The 18,215-nt window shown below is 34.5% G+C and overlaps 1 protein-coding gene across 1 annotated transcript in view; it reads left to right on the plus strand.

The window, feature by feature from the left end:
- The window catches only part of ANAPC10 (anaphase promoting complex subunit 10), a 54,980-nt gene that overhangs the window by 14,934 nt on the left and 21,831 nt on the right, over positions 1–18,215 (plus strand). The gene's annotated exons all lie outside the window — the stretch shown is intronic.

An 18,215-nucleotide genomic window follows, 5' to 3' on the forward strand; every position in this document is an offset into this window, starting at 1 on the left:
AATATTTATTATGCATGTTTATACAGTATTAAAATAATGCTGAGTAAGTAACACAGATATTTTCCAAAAACACTGCAAAAAAGGTGAAGATAAAATTGTAGGAATGATACATGATCAATGTTACTCATTATTAAAAATATAGTCATCTATCTTTTAAACAGATTTGAATTTGTGGATTTCTACATGAACCAAAACATTTTTTCATCCATCATTGCATGTATCTTTGCTTCATTTTTTTTCATTACTGAGTTTAGTCCATTATTTGAATATACCACAATTTATTTATCCTTGATAACTTTTTGAAGCCAATAGGACAATGTTTTTGTGATCTGAATTTTATTAGTCCCAGAATATTTACATTGCAGAGATAGCTTCAATGATTTTGAACTGTATACTTGGAAAGTTCTGGCCCTTAGCATTTTTCTTGTCAGAAAATCTTTGAGCTCAAATAATCATTAAAATCTTTTAAATTAGGTGGTTCTAAGATTTACGGGAAGGATCTGTGATTTTTGAAAGCTTTCCAGTTTTGTGGCCTGGACTCTTGCGTGACTTAGTCTTTATGTTTAAATCCTATCTCTACATTTACTTCTTCCCTGAGTTATAATAAAATACTTAATAAAAACCACATATACTTTCATTGTTTCCTCATTAGGTGCAGTGTTGTTCTTCTGTGAAATTTGCTTATGTATTAACAAATAATAAGTAAGGACATTGTCCACAGGTATTTTTGTTTTATTTGTTTTTTGTCCTTTGAGATAAGTTCATTGCTTTTTAAGACAATTACCTAGACAGTTATCTTCCTTTACTTTTAAAAAAATAATCCTATGAATTTTCTTGAGAACCAGTTTGGTTTTGAAAAATTGTCATAAATTATATAGTCTTCTTTTAGTTTAAAACCATTTCTTATTTTGTTTGACAGACTGTACAGGTTAAAACATACTTCCCATGTTTGAATAAATTCATAAATAGATCAGCTCCTGATTTTCGTCATTTAAATTTTTTTTCACTTTTTACTTTTTGAATTGAGAACCTTTAAATTCTTTTATTATCATAATCATATTAGACCATTTGCTAATCCTTCTTTTGGTCATGTATTTGATACATTTAATCAGTGTTCAGTGCTTTAAAGACTTGAGATAGTTACTTCTTATACTTTGTTAAACATTTTATATTTATTGCATGATTGGGCCACTCATATTGAGAAGCGTTTTCGGAGCAGAGTCAGCTTGTTTTGGTTTAAAACTGAAGATTTGTCATATAATTCTTCAGATAGGTTGAAATATGTCAAACACGAGAAATAAGTTTTGATCCAAACTATGTGTTGTATATATTTGTATTGTCCACTAGATGTCAGTATTGTCCTTTAATTGCTGGCCTCAGAGCCTAGTGATAAGTTCAAGGCCTCGAGTAGTCTTAGTTGTACTAGTTTTTCCTAGAGTATTCAAAAATTCTTTACTGCATTTTGGGAATGATGCACCTTCATAATGATTTCTAGATTTATGTATCAAATATATGTTTGTATTTTGTTAAATAGAGAAACTTTAAATGATATTTGTACCGTTGTGGAATATTTTTAATCTAGTCTTTGCTTCTACTATATCATTTAAGTGCTGAAACATTAGCCATATAGAATAAAGGCTCTTTTAAATAGTCTCTTAATTTTATTCTAAGTGTGTTTATATTTCTGTGTAGTGACCACATAGCCCCATGAGACCAGTAATACTAATATTACCAGGTGATAATGTAAGTTGTTTTCCTGAAAAACTTAATGAACATACTGCTTTTCTGCCACAGTTCTCACTAAGGAACCATAATTTTTGGATTTTGCTTTAAAATATTAGTGCTGCCTTTGCAGCTCATGGTATATAAGGATACTTTTATCTTTTGATTATACATCTTTATATGTGATTGATTCTGTTTGCCTTTTTTCTTTTCTAAGTTAAAGAAATTAAGAATCTGATAGCACTTTGTTTTTAAGGAAAGATAAGAAGATCATGATTTTATTTTCTTACATTACTCCTCTCTAACATCCAAATTGTTATCTTTTTAAAAAATCTTTGCTTCTTGTAACTCAGATATTAAGACAAGTGATTAAAATAGTGTGAAGTTTTATGAGGTTTTTAGAACCATCATTTCATTAGTTATAGGACTGATTTAACTGAGTGGAAAATCCAACTAAATCTTTTTATATTTTTCCATGGATGCTTGCCCACTGGAGGGTGTAGTATGTATTGGAGTGTTTTAAGAGGTTTTCCTTTTTTACTAGAAATTATGAATTTGTTTACTTGAGACACTCCAAACTTATTTTCTGTGACTTTATTATTGATTTACAATAGTAACTTTAAAAAATTTTAGTTCAGGATGAAAAGAACAAATAGTTACCCTATTTACCCAAAGATTATTCTTTTTCTCTCGTATGTTTTCCTTCACTTCAGTTATGAAGCATAATATTATATGTAGGTCTTTGTTACCTCTGTTGAAAAATCTCTACAAAGAGATCAGGCCCTTCCTTTACTACTCTAGAATGCGTATTTTAACCTCTATACCTGAGGAAGGACCTAGAATTAAAACAGAAATGAAGTTTAGACTTTCTGCTTAATGATTGCAAGATACTAAAACTGAATTTGGCCAATTAGAACATGTTTTGGCATCAGAGTTGAATTTATTTATGCTGCTCATTCTACTTTCTTGTTTTCGAAATTATCTATCCTACACAAATGGGAAACCAACAACCTAAGAACATTTTACAGGATGTTTATGATTTGTTGCTTCTGCATGGGAAACTTTCTATATAGAAGTGAGAATTTAGCATTTCAGAGTCTTTGTATCATTATCTTTTCAGAATCCTTCATCTCAGTTTTGTTGCTTTTATGCAGGAAATCATGCTCATGTTGTCCAGAAAGTTATTTAGGAGATGATTTCAAATAAAGATATGGTTGCTTTTTAAATGTTTAAATCCTTCATATTTAACATTATGTTCTGGTTTAACATTGTTCATTTCCTTTGCTCTCAGAAGGGAAAATATGTGTGAAGGAAATTTTTTTGTCATTTAGCGTGAGAAACCAAAGAATACTATATTATTAATTGTGCCCATTTTAACATTTTAGAAAGCATCTCCAGCTAAAATCCAAGAAAACTTAAAGTCCTTTTCAATTTGCTAGCTAGTTATTTCTTTTCTTAAAAAACTATTGTAGAAATTTTTGTTCTTAAATATAAAGTCATTCATTGGACATACAGTGACAGCTCTCAAAATTATTTCTGTGCAGTTCATGAAAAACAACTTGTTAACTTAAGGTTAAGCAGATATTTGTAGCATTTGTGAAAGCTGTCCTTTGGTTCATTGTTAGCATTTTGCTTCCAAAATATGTAGCCACAAAGGGGTAAAATACTGATGGAACACAAGATTGAGCTCTTAAGTGAATTTAAGCCTTGTTTTTGTCTTCAGATAATAAAGCTGTTACCACGTTGTTTTTGGTTTTTTTTTTTTTTTTTTTTTTTTTTTTTAAGAGGGGGCTTGAAACAAGTCTTTGATGTTAGGAGAGCTGTAATGATATTTTCCTTTTCTTCCATGTGGGTGAGCATTTTGGCTCTCCCCCTTGTGTCTTAAATCAGTCGCATGGCAATGGGAGTCCATATATGGTACTTTGACAGAAGTGGTTAATAAGTCAGCTCTTCTGTTAAAATAACATTTAGTATTATAATTTGGGTTCCATTAATGTGTGTGGTAGAATAAGGAGATGCGGACAAAGGCTCTGACTCTATCCATTGTTCCTAAAATCTACTTACATTTACTTTCTTTTGAGGGGCCTATTTTAAACAATTTGATATAAAGTAGAATGATTTAGGAAGTATCTACAAACATAAATTGGTTTGGTAAGACAGAGTGTTTAATTTATTGAGCCTTTGGAAAAAATAGTTTTTATTGAATTTAGCTAATTTAAAAGAAAATATTTTTTAAGTTAGTTTTTATAACTAACTTCAGGGTATCTTTGAAATGAGTGTAGAATGTTTTGGTGTGGTACACAGAATTTTTAGGCTAGAAATATTGCTGTCTTTTATCTCTCTCTAACATAAGCAATTAAAAAATTATTTGTAATTATATTCGTTACTAATTTCTGAAATGGAGTTGAAGTAACTATGCGTTTGGGGTACGTTTCCTTTTGAAACTAAAGTATCTTACACAGTAGAATATCATGTATTTTTAAGAGAGAAACATTATTGTATCTCTTGTTTTTTGTTTGACCTCAAAGTTAGACTATAGATTTTTTTTGAGTATTCTTGGCATTCCCATACAAGACAGATTCACGCTTTCTTCAGTAAATATTTATTTAGGGCCTGCTTAGTGCCAGGCACTGTTAGGTACTCAGAACGCAGCAAAGATAGTCACTGTCTTTGCCCTTAAGCACTTCATAGTCTGGTGGAAGAGACAGGCAAAGAAATCAACAATTACAGTATAGTCTAGTAAGTTCATACAGGAGGTGTGGGAACACAGTAGAATATTAGGAATAAGAGTTTAAAATTTTTTTCTTAAAGAAGTGATGGTTCAATTGAATCTTAAGGATAAATATGAAGCCTACTCAGGTGGAGGATAAAGTGGAGGCGTTATGAAAGGGGGCATGACGCATGTAAAGGTATGGAAACATGCGGGCATGGTGTAATGGCGGAACTGTTAGTAAAGTATGCCTGGAAGCTGGGTGGGTGTGAGGAAGCAGCAAGAAAGACCCGAGGAGTATTTATTCATTCAGCATATTTACTGTGATAGTGACGGTAATGTGGCCAATGTACAATAAGGAGTTTACATTCTTGCAGGGAATACATATGTTATTGTTCCTGTGAAAATATATAGGCAAAAGTCAGATTGTGCTTACTGCCAGACTTTTTAGGGGGTTCAGATTTTCAATGAGGACACACTGATAAAGGTAAACCTTGGGAATGATGGGGCTGGAGCCATGTGAAGAGCAGATACGTGGTATCCAGGTGAAAATGATGAGGATTTAACTAAGGCTGTGGCAGTTGGGTTCAAGAGGAAGGGAATGTATTTGAAAAAGAATCAAAAGGACTGGTGACTGATTGCTATCTGGGGTTTACTGGGACTATGGCTAGGCGGTTCAAGTAGGTAGAAGGTGACATCTTGGATTCTTCTCACATCTGGCAACTAGTTGAATGTTGTGATTAATCAGAAATGGAATACAGAGTTAAGGAACACTGTGGGTAGGGATGGAGAGAAAGGTTGAGCTAATCAGATTAACTTTTGCCACTGATTTCTGGTATCTTTTCAGATGGACAACTTTTCAGTGGGTGGTCAGGTATACGGAGGATTCAAGCCTGAAGAAAGAAGCCTAGGTTAGAGGCATAGATTTGGGGATCACCCATGTGTAAGTAGAAGCTTAGGTGTGAGTTTTGATTTCATTCAGGGAGTGTGTATAGTTGAAAAGAAGAGTACCAGGGCTGGAATTATGGAAATGTTGATATTCAAGGATTGGGTAGAAAAGGATCATCTGATGAAAAAGGTTGAGAGGAACTGCCAGAGATGAAAAAAAATCAAGAGAACGTGTTGTCACAGAGGCTGATAATGGTCAGGAATCCAGTTAGCCAGGGACTGCAAAGTTTCCTTCCTAAGCCTGTGTTACATGTTGCACTAGGCAGTTTATTCAATGCAGTTCTGAACTAAGACAGTTCTTGCGAGCAGTTTAACCACTTGTTAGTGTAAGGTTTCTAAATTTATAGATTTGAGACTAATGAAGGTACTCACTTTAATAGCAGGAATTCCAGCTTGTCCTGTCATAGTGTTTGTGCCAGGTAAGAAAATTCTTGTTTTGTTTCATAATGCTTTGGATTGGGAGGCTTTGTGCTCTGATGCCTGCTTAATGGGGACTATGAAGTTGATGAGGGTTCTTTCAGGAGCATTGTCCTGTGAGGGCGTTTTTTTCAAGTGCTCTTTCACATGGAAGACCTACACTGGTTGTGTGTGTGTGTGTGTGTGTGTGTGTGTGTGGGCAGAATGACAGTAGTAACAACCAAGGGCAAAGAAAACAAACAAACAAAAATTTAGAAAACCTTTATTTAACCCCATGGCAGAATATAATACAATAGAAATATGTGTTTTATTTAGAGATGTGAAAATGAGATATAGGTATCAATTCCTTTTTAATGTATAAGGAAAGCCTGCTGAGTGAGTACAGCCAGTTGAACAGCTAGGGCACCTGGCTGAGAACCTGGTACATTGTTGGAAACAGTAGGCATTTAATAAAAAGTTGTCAAATAAATATACCAGCTGTCAGTCTGTAGGCTTACCATTGACCCGTTCTTGTGTAGTTTGCTTCAGTAAGATTATCTGAACAAATCTGATTCCTTCTCTCAGAAAAAAATTTTAAAATTTTTAATCGTGATTTAAAAAATTTGTTGTCTTAACATTTTTAAGTGTACAGTCTGGTAGTGTTAAGTATATTCACATTGTTGTATAACAGAACTTCAGAACTTCTCATCCTGCAGAACTGAAAATCCGTATCTGTTAAGCAGCTCCTCTTCATTTCCTCCTCACCCTTCTACCAACCCCTGCTTTCTGTCTCTGAATTTGCTACCTTAGATCTCTCGTTTAAGTGAATTCATACAGTATTTGTCTTTTTATGCCTGGCTTATTTCCCTTAGGACAGTGTCTTTGAGGCTCATTCAGGTTATAGCGTGTGACAGGATTTCTTTCCTTTTTTGAGGCTAACTCATATTCCGTTGTATGTATAGACCACGCAATATTTATCCATCCAACAGTGAAAACTCGGGTTGCTCCCACCTCTTCACTATTGTGAGTGATGCCTCGATGAACATGGGTGGGCCTTGAGACCCTGCTTTCAGTTCTTTGTGGTATAAACCCAGAAATGGGATTGTGGAATCCCATGGGAGTTCTATTTTTAATTCTTTGCATCTCTCGGAAGTATGACTCACAAGAAACAGGCAAGTTAGCAGCAAGACTTGATGCAGAAAGAGACTGATTTGGGGAAGGTGGGGATGGGGAAGGGCCTTGTACCAACTGAAGCTTTACAGTTAGAAGAATATAAACTATGAGGTATGGAAGGAGGCAGGATGGTGTCTAATGAGTAGAATGGATGCAGGGACAGAGACACATAACCGGGAGAAAGAAAAATGGGCTGGAACAAGTGGCTGGGCCCCAGCATGCTTCATCTCCTGAGCTCTCTGATAGCTGGTGCTTGATTTTCTCCTGGGTTCCCATGGATATGTAAACTTTGCAGTAAACCCCCTCTTCCTGTAGAAACTTTTGATTGAATTTTTATACTTAGCAACTAAAATGACCCTGATTAGAACAGTAGTAGCAGCAGAAAGAGCTGCAGCAAATCTTGCCCAAAAAATAACTGCTAAAAATTTTTATCACACTTTAAAACTATATCTAATTGAGGTGAGCCACTTCAGGACTTTCATTTTTTTTCTCAGCCTCTTATTTGACATGTGGTAAATGAACACTTAGTAATCTCCAAAAATTAGAGGCAGATAGTTGACTTTTTTGAAGGGACAACCGTTGCATTTGGAAGAGAAGAATCAGCATGTCAGTTTTGATTTAGATTGAATCAACCATCACAGAATCATTTTTGAATCATTATGTTCACCATTATTTGTGTTTATTGTTACGTCTATTTGTCAGACACTTTCTACATGCATGTCTCCACTCACGATTTCATTTTGTTGCAAATCTCACGTGGTAATCAGATGTTATTATCATCTCCATATTCAAGTCAAGCTGAAACTTAGGTGAAATGGACCTTTTGCTATGTGGCTCACTCTAAATGGGAGAATGACAGAGTGACAATGTCCAGAGGGGACAGCCACTGTTCAGTTGCTGTCTTTCTCACCACAGAGAATGTAGGCCCCGCGTTGCCAATAGTATAATTTTTAAGAGAAATTAGAAATCTCGATTTGAGTATGAAATTTCCCAATTTTTAAAACGTGCTGGGCAAACAAGGTATATCCACAGCCTGGATGTGGCCAAAGGGTCACCAGTTAGCAACTTCTGATCAAGTACAGTGCCATTATTTTACAAATGGGACACTGAGAGGTGAAGTGAGCTGCCAGTGTCACACAGCAAGTCAGTGCTTTAGCTGGGAATCAACATGCAATACGTATTCCTTCCATTATTTCCTTAAAATCACATTGGATTACAAGTTACCAGAGCCTTTCTTCAAGTTTTTCAGAAAAATTGATGTGTGTAGCCGAGGAAATGAGCTAGTGAATGATGGGATGAGTTAACTATTGATTTTTGAAATGAATTTAAAAATTGCTTACTTCCTTGATATATCCTGTTGAAAACTGATTGATAGTCGTAATGCTAATGATTTCGGCATAAACGTTTATAAATACTTGCTTTTCTTTCTGCTGATTGCTTTTGCTTAATGATTTTATAAAGAGCTTTAAACAATGTAATTTCAGGAATGAAATTTCTAAGGAAAAAAAGAAAATAATCTCCAAGTTTCAGAGTAAAAGGGTGAGAATATTAGAGTGGAAACTCTGGGAATATAAGCCCATTGATACCTTCTTCTGTGACCATTTAACCTTCATTAAGAAAAATCATCACACAAGGGTTTGTAGGTTTTGAAGAGAGGAGGTCTTTCCTCTTGTATTTGTGATTATAGTTGATGGGAGAAGACAGAAACAGTAGCCCGACTATCTCAGTACCATTTTTAGAACAAATTGTCTACTTTGTAATTAGCTGAGGAATAATCAGCTAATTAAATGCCCATAGCTAGCCTTGATCTCTAGTGCTTAATTAAGTAGGACAGAGACACTCAGCAGAGGAGACCCTCAAGTTACTTCTAATGGAAAAAAAGATCTAGAATCAGTCTGAGTGATACAATAACTTTGAGACAGTAGTAGGGAGATTATTTAGATAATATGTTAGCTATCTAATGATTTTTATTGTCTAAAGTCTTTTATCTTGTTCTGAATTAATATGGTATTTCCTATGCAGCTGTGTAAATTTACTATTGCTTATTTTTGATAGTGAAGGTTATAAATTTTTGTTCTGGGTCTTATATAATCCATAGATTCCCATTCTTTACCACCAAATGAACAAATTATCACATAGTGACAGACACCCCAGATTGAAATATATAATATCAAGAGAATGAGAAGACAAGCCACAGACTGGGAGAAAATATTTGCAAAAGACACATCTCATAAAGGACTTTTATCCAAAATATACAAAGAATCTTCAAAACTTAATAAGAAAACAAACAACCTGATTTTAAAAATGGGCCAAAGACCTTAATAGACATCTCACCAAAGAAGATACAGAATACACATAAACATATGAAAAGATGCTCCACGTCACATGTCATCAGGGAAGCACAGATTTAAATGAGATGCCATTACACACTTTATTAGAATGGCCAAATCCAGAGCACTTACAGTACCCACTGCTGGCTAGGATGTGGAGCAACGGGAACTCTCATTCATTGCTGGTGGGAATGCAAGATGGTAAAGTCACTTTGGAAGACAGTTTGGTAGTTTCTTAGAAAATTAAAAATACTCTTACCATATGATCCAGCAATCATGTGCTTCACTATTTACTCAGAATAATTGAAAACTAGGGGTGGGGATGGGTGGTGGTAGAGCATGTGCTTAGCATGCATGAGGTCCTGGGTTCAATCCCCAGTACCTCCATTAAAAAAATGATTAAAAAAAAAGAGTTGATAGCTTATATCCACATAAAGTTCTGCTTACGGAGGCTTACTGCAGTTTTATTCACAATAGCCAAAATTTGGAAGCAACCAAGACTTCCCTCAATAGGTGAATGAATAGATAAACTGTGCTACATCCAGACAGTAGAATATTATTCAATGTTAAAGAGACATGAATTCTCAAGCCATGAAAAGACATGGAGGAACCTTAAACACATATTCCTAAGTGAAAGAAGCTAATCTGAGAAGGCTACATACTTTTTGTACATACATAATTTTAACTATGTGACATTCTGGAAAGGCAAAACCATGGAGACAGAAGATTAGGGATTGCCAGGAATTGGGGGTGGTGGGAAGGATGAATAAATGGAGCAGAGAGGATTTTTAGGGCAGTGAAAATATCCCATATGATACTATCACTATGGGTACATGTCATTATACATTTGTCCAAATCCATAAAATGTACAACATCAAGAGTGAACCCTAATGTATACTTCAGATTTCAGGTAATTATGATGTATCAGTGTAGGTTCACCCTTGGTAACAAATGTCCCACTCTGGGTGGTCGGGGGATGACAATGGAGGAGGTCATGCGTATGTGGGGATAGGGGATATGGGAAATCTCTTTACCTTCATCTTCATCTTGCTGTGAATCTAAAACTGCTTTAAAAATCGTCTTTTTTTAAAAAAAGAAAACATGTGCCATATTGTCTGTCTCTCTCCCCACCACTCAGGGTAAGCAGTTTTCTTAGGGTTTAACTGGCACATTGAGCTCATATAAAGTAATAATTATAGCACATTGACAACTTCTGTTTTTCCTGTTTCTTTCCTGACATAATGTACTTGCTGCTAAGCAAATGAGATTCCATAATAATAAATACCTTGATATTTTCTCTGTAGGAAAACATCTCCAATTTTATAACAGGAGTCAATAAAAAAATTATAACAGGGACTTTCATAGCCAGTAACCACTAAAATGCTATTTTAGTATATTTTTTGTATATATATATTTTTTTTTATTGAAGTATAGTCAGCTTGCAATGTTGTGTCAGTTTTAGTATATTTATTATATTACTGTATCCACTTTATCTGTATTTAGAAAGCAACTTTGAAAATATGTAAATTCTATAACTCTGTAAAATGCTTGGACTAAATAATGTTTTTACTCTAACTTTTTAGAAAATCCCACTTAAAATAATTTTATATTCTTTAACACACTGAATTTCAGTTTTGTATGAGTTAACATAAGTATTCAAATAAAGGAAACTCCTCTGAAGTTGAGGAAAAGGTACTCTGTGATTATTTAATGGTAAATAGTGTCCTTAGAGTAAATTAAGTTTTTCAGGTGGAATATATCACCCTTTGAGATCCTGTTTTTGCTTTTTCTCATTTCATTTAATTGAAGTGAATCTGTCCAATCAGTATATGTTGTTTACATAGTGTCTCTTTTTACAGTAACAATGTACAATAATAACTGTGGCCTTAACTTATTCCTCTAATTACACTTTCTTTGAGATTCATGAGAAAAATGAATAGCTCTTTAAAAAAAGATTGCATCCATTTCTATTGTCCACTAAGTATTATACTCATTTTAGATATAACTGCTAAACTCTCAAAACTTAACCTGAAAGCTTTATTTTCCGATGTTTTAGGAATTATAGTAAAGAGGTGTTACACACAAAACTTGTGTGAGATATGACTATGATGCCAGTAGTCCTAAAAGCTTATTTTTAGATCTTTAAACTAACCTTCCAAGAGTTGAATTTCCTATTTTCTTAAATTAGGAATTGTTTGAAGACATGCAGGTTCTTTAGCAATTATAAATGTTATACTTTGGCTGAATTATTTTATATAATTGCTTTTATAGAATTTCTCTTTAGTATTAATCCATAGGCCTACTTTGAGACACAGAAGAAATTATGAAATTTGTTGTTGTAATTCTGTTAGGAGTATTTTTGAGGATGTAGTCTACCATTTCACAAAATGGCCTTTTTTATACTGATCCAGAGTGAAAATTTCCTTCAGGTCTGAATTCAGGAAAAAGCATTTTAGTTTTTATTATGCACATGCACACACACACACACACACACGTTCCTCTGCTCAAGAGGTTTCAACTTCAGGACTTTGCTGGGTATGAAAACCTACCTGTTGTGAGGGGACAGTGGGTGGGGGAAGAAGTATGTCAGCTCTGTTAGTTACTAGTAGGTGATATTAGCAGTTGCTTCTGTAGTTAAAAATTTGCACATGTGATTAAATGGACTTAATGATAGACCTTTGGAATCTGATCTGCTTCTAAGTAGAAGAGCCTCTATACTGTGTCAGAACCAATAATAATATCCACTTTACTTTGACTGCCAGGAACTGTGGAGCCAAATTTATGACCTACTTAATAACAATTCTCTGTATATTTCTGTGCACTAACTTTACCCTTTATTCGCCACTTATTTAATAATTTTATGACATATTTCTTATCAGCTGACACAAATCTTTGATAGTGTCCCCTAGCGCAGGAATAGTATCTGTCTTAATCACCCTCATGTCTACGTACCTGGCACATAGGTGCTCAGTTAATATTTGTTCCATTTTTTTTCCCTGCAATGGTCCTTGTATTTATTTTAAAGATAGTGGAAGGGCATCTGTTTTAGCTTTACTAAAGAAAAGAGTTCAAGGCAGATTAGTTCTTAAACTGATTCTATCCTCGCAGCCCCACTTTCTGGTATAAGCATGTGATCTTAGAGAAGATAATGACTAAAGGGAATGTAATTTACTTTGGGAGGATCTGGGAGACTCATAACTTGTCTCTTATTCCTGGCCCAAAGTTGATAAGCTCAGGTTGAGTACGATAAGGAAGGCACTTTAGGGAAAAAGAACAGCCTGATGAATGAGAAGAAACCTCTGGCTGCCTTCACCTTCGACCTAAGTATTTCAGTAGCTGCGCCACATTTAAGAAAAGAAAAAGATCGAAATCAAGTCAAAACTATTCTCAGCTAGTTTGTAAAATCTGGTTGTTAAACATTAGCTTTATCCATTCAAAAAATATTATCATTTCTCTGAGGAAGAACAGTGAAAGGCATTGAGAGGTGTCCCTGGCTTTAAAATACTTTGTATGAAGAGCTGCCTTGTGTTGAGAGAGAGCCTTCAAAGGCAGATATGGAATTCAAATTGGAAAATTTTCTGTTGACTAAAATCAGGATTATCAGTGGCATGGAATTATCATGACTCACTGAACTCCATTTAACCTGAAGTTGTAGTCATTTGAAACTTGCTGTTATTCCCCCAGAGTCATAGTGGACTTGCCATTGAACGCAGAGTTCTCTAACCTTGGCTTACAGGGGCAAAAACCCAGTCTGTTTCATAATCTGCAGTCTGGGTTTTAAATATTGTACTTAAAGTGGGACAGAAGGATGAGACTTAAGCCAGAGGAAGAAACATGTTTCTTGATTGTCTTTGCCACATGCTGCTTTAATCGTAGGTTTGGAGTCTGTTAGATCAGAGTTGGAATCTTGGTACTATTACTTCTTTATTTTGTAATATAGGGCAATTTCTCTGACCTTTTGGAGCCTCTGTTTATTTACTTAAAAATATGAGAATCACAATACTTCTCTTGTTTGGGTGTTTGTGAAGATTAAATGAGATAAGCTGTGTAAAAGCATCTGCAATATATCAAATACATAGTAAGTTTTTCAGTCAGTATAAGTTTATGTCCTTCCATCCTTCTTTTCTCCTTTAGTTTTGTAAGGACTGGTTTCTTTATTCTTACTCATACCAGACTGCACAAGGTTGGAAAGTGCTAGATAAATATGTCTTTACTATGGTGTGTTCTAGTAACAGAGAGTAGATAGGTTGTCTTGGATTCAATTCCTTACTGCCAGATCTCAGCAAGAAGGGTTTTCTTTTCTAAATTTAATGTTGATATTTTGCATTTCAATATCAGTTGTCCAGAGTTGGATAGAGCATGTGTCCTGTGCAGGTTTTCTAGGTTTTTTTTTTTTTTAATCTTAAATTTCCATTGGTATTGGATTAAATATATAGATTTAATCCTTGGAAACTACAGCATCAGTAGCATTACTTTGTGGCTTTGGAAAGGGAATAGTTTAGCAATTTTAATCTTTCTAATGTGATCCAATTAGTAGCATAAAATCTGCTGGATCACACATTGATCCACTGTGTTAAAATCTTGGATTTTTCTTTACTAAGATAAGAGCTCACTAATGTGGATACTTCCTTCGATTTTGTACTCTGTTCTTGAAAAGTTTTGTGCTTATGAGACTTATTTTGATTTATTTGCAAAAATAAACAAAGCTGACTTAATATTGATGGCTCTGAATTCTACTTTTTAGTTTTCATACTTTCTCTGGAGGATGTAATATTTTAAATTAATATAATAGTTATAGTAATACGTTTATAGAGTAGGGGGTATAAATGGTCATTTTTTTAAAAAAAGGTATTCATGCACATCTTAACTGCCATGACTTTTAGCCAAACCAGTATTTTCAAAAAAGCTCTGTCTATCCTGATTTGCACAAATATTTTTATAAACATTTCCACCAAGCAGTGAATGAAGCCCTGAGAGTCACTCTGACAATCTGAAGGCTCCCGTAGGAGAGACATTGAGAGTAGTATTTGCGTTTTGGAAATGCACAGGGTGTGCTCCTGTTGGTAGATAGGCTTTTGCTTTTAGGGCAGTTCAGCCTAATGATTGAACAAATTGCTTCTGTTTGAAACTTGTAAAGCAAAAACAGAGGTAATCACAGTACAATTTTTGCTAGAACATCTGTTGTTTTGGCTCACCAGATCAGAGAGTTTAAATATGAAAAAGGTTTTCAAGTTATTTTAAAAATCCCTCTTTGCAAAGAAATTGATACCTTGATACCTGTGGGATTAAGACAGCTTTTCACCTCTTTGTGGCCTGGCATAATCAACAAGACTTTTGGCTTCGGAACTGGGAGTATGCATGTGAGAGTCTGGGTGAGTTTGTGTGCATGAGCAGGTAATGTGTGGGTACAGGCCTGTGTGTGGAATATTACGTGTATGTTCATAGATGTGAGAGTACATTTGGGTTGGAGGTGAGATAAAAAAACTGGAGTGTTGTCTTACTGTTAATAAAACTTCAGTGTTGATATAATTATATGGATAGCAGAACACTCTTATTCATTCATTCATCTTTTTCTAGTTATTGCTAATAATAAGTGGGCATTATGCTTTTGTAGGATGGTTCTGAAGCTTGGCAGTATTCTGTGGTCCAGTTATTATAAGATGATACTGTGAGATGTTGGGGGACTATCTCATATTTTTTAGACCAAGTGATGTTGAAAGGTCACAGTTCGGCAAATGAGGCAGATCTGATCTGATATCTCAGTTTTGCCACTTAGTAGGCTCGTCATGCATAGAATAGGGATAATGATGGTTTTTCACTGGATTCCTGAGACACGTAAGATGATGTTTGCAAAGTACTTTTTCATATTGCCTGTCATATAGCAAGCACTCAATGCAAGTTCTCTTCTGTGGTTTTTAAAAATAAATAATATTTGACAGCTTAAAAATTTTTTGAATATTTGAAGTAAAATACAAATAAATTTCCACAGTAGCTTCTTGGGGAGTGGTAGTGCTTTCTGCACCTTGGGAGATATCTTGATAAGAGTACTGAATATTGCTTTATTAAAGGGTTCTCGTATTCTTTATTTAGTTGTATAAACCATATTAAGCAAATTTAGGTATAATAGCTGATTATTGTTTTTGAAAAGCTTCAACATTTTTATAATGAACCTCCCTAAAATAGAAGTTACTCTATGTAATTTGTATGTCATAACTTACAAATAAATTCAATTTGGAAAAAAATGTAGAGTTTCTATCAGATAATATACCACCAGTTTGGGGAAAATGACGTTACTGTAGCATGTTATTAAGATGAACTTAAAATCCCATTAGATAACCAGTATTTTCATGTTTCTGAGGTTAATTGGCTGCATTCAGTTATAGATTATGAATGGTCCCACCTGCATAATCCACCAAGCTATCAGGCAGAAAGACCAATAGTTCACAGGATTGATTGACCTTGTCAGTATAACAGAAACACTTACAAATAAAATTCTCTTTGCCAACAACATTGCAAATGAAAACCCCAGAAAAAACTGTTATGTCCTGTAACTGTCCTGGAATGCTGTGATTCAGTTAGCAGACTGTGGGTCTGAAGGTGGGTCTTGGTGGGTGGGAGTTGGGGGGAGGGAAATGGAAAGGATAGGAGGGAGAATTTTGGAGGAAAATTAATCAGGCGAAATGTTAGGAACACAGTTTTAGAAATGATTTTAACCATCTTGAGTCTCCAAAAAGTAGTTTCTGTGAATCTCTGTAAAAATAGTGCCTTCAAGTTGGTTTTTTTTTTTTTCACCCTTCCTGTTCTGTATCTCAAGGCCTTTTGTGTAGTTTTGATAGTCATTGGCAGTGAGTTCTTTTCTGAACACTAAGAGCACATCTTTGACAGAGCACAGTACTGTAATAAGGATGAAACATGTTTGTTATCCTACAGTTTTGCTTTATTTGCATGTTTTACCACTATAAGACAAGTATTATCTAGGGCACCATAATATTCTTGATTCTAAAATAGCTTTCTGATTTTGTTTGTTTGTTGTTTGATATAGGTTTGGATTTGTGCCGGAGTAGGGGAAGGGAGGAATGTTGGGAAAACACAGAATGAGGAAGAACAGTCACTCCATGACAAATTTTAACAATTTAGTTTTTTTCTCTCTCTTTTTTTGGGAGGCAGGCGGGGGGGTAATGATGAAGACCTTGTATTTTATTAAAGAATCCTCAAAGCAGTATATCAATCTTTCTTAAAGAATGCATGTGTTTTCAAATGCTTTAGGAAACTCAGTGAACCAATATCAGGCCTTGGTCTTTAAAGAAAGGGGAAAAAAAAAAGGAACCTTAGCTTAAAACTCATTTTGGGTAACATGGATCTCCAAAATCAGCGCTGAGAAATTGTGCAGCACGTATCAGCCTTCCTTGTAATACTGTAGGAGGGTCATAACATTCCTGCTTCAGTTTCTTTTTTAAAAAGACATCTTTTACATTGTAAGAAAAAGACAGTCAAATTGTTAAATGGGCTTCAAAAATAGTAATTAAAAAAAAGATTTAAAATGGAAAGAATTGATGGTATATTTCACCTAGAGTAAGAAAGACAATGTGTAATAAGGGATTTTGTGGTTTTACAGCTCAGTGCATGTGTTTGAAAGCTGTTCTCTCAGCAACGTGGGTGGCAGGTTATGCTACCATATAATGTATTGTAGTTGGCTCTCCACACTTGTCAGGGTTAGTGTTCAACCATTCGGAAAATTTTCCCATTGTTCTATCATGTGAACCAAGACTAGTGTTGAATTCCCAATAACTTTCAAAAAAAAGGTTTAATTAGAAAGTTTGGAATTTGATTACATCTAATTGTTTTAATACAGTCCTGTATATTTTAGTATTTTATCTATTATTGCAATTATTTTTCAGACAGAAAATATCAGAATCAAAACTTCATCTTACCCTTTTTTAAAATAGTCCCTGTTTCACAGAAATTTGTATACTGAATCTTGCCCTTTTTTCTGTCTTAACACTCTATTTCCATCTTAAGCATTTTGCTTTAGATGGACCATGGCTCTTGGCAGCTAGTGGATTTTTAGCAAATAATACTGTTTCTAGTAAGAGTTGCAGAGAAAAAAAAAAACTTAGTGTGAGGTCCTTGTAAACTGAACCTTTGGAACATTACTTTATTTCTCCTCCCCCCCCCTTTTGTGCTTCTTCTCTATTTGTGTAATGGTTATAAATTACATCCTTTGAAAAGAAGAATTAAAAAACATTTGTTTTGTTATTTTTGCAGTTGATTTTCTTCTTTACCTGTTTTTTTTTTTAAAGATACACAGAGAAATAAGCAATTATGGTATTGAAATTCCATTGTGCCAGCACCTCCAGACCATAATCCAAAAAAAACAGAAAACCGCCTGCTGGGTTGTCTGCAGTATGCTTGTGTGAACATCAGTGTCTGCTGTTCACACATCATTTTTTTACTGCAAGTTCCTCTCGGAATAAAGACTCTGTGTTTTCTGAGTGTAGTGAAACATTTGTTGGTCCTTACATTTTAAATTTCTGAGGAATTCTGTTTATAGGATAAGTTGTCATAGATGTATGTTACACGATTGTTACTGGCACATCAAGAAGGAGAGGAAAGGCTTATATGTTTATGTATTAGAAAATAATGAAAAACTTTAAATGAAATTACGAAGTATTAAAGGTGAGAAATAATGAGCTTTTGTTAAATATATATGAAGGTTTGATTTAAATATTGACTTTTGCCCTTTAAAATCTATTTTATTTATAAAGTAAACTGTATCTTGGCTAGATGAATATAAAAATATCATAAATTTGTCCTGTATTTCAGGACAAGTTAAGATATTTGAAATTCAGATCCTTAACTATGGTGGCTTCTTGACAGTACTGAGTTAGTAAAATTTTTCAATTGATCCTACATAATTACTCTAATAAGGGAAGGTA

Source organism: Camelus dromedarius, chromosome 1 (assembly GCF_036321535.1).
Source record: "Camelus dromedarius isolate mCamDro1 chromosome 1, mCamDro1.pat, whole genome shotgun sequence".
Classification (NCBI taxonomy): Eukaryota; Metazoa; Chordata; class Mammalia; order Artiodactyla; family Camelidae; genus Camelus; species Camelus dromedarius.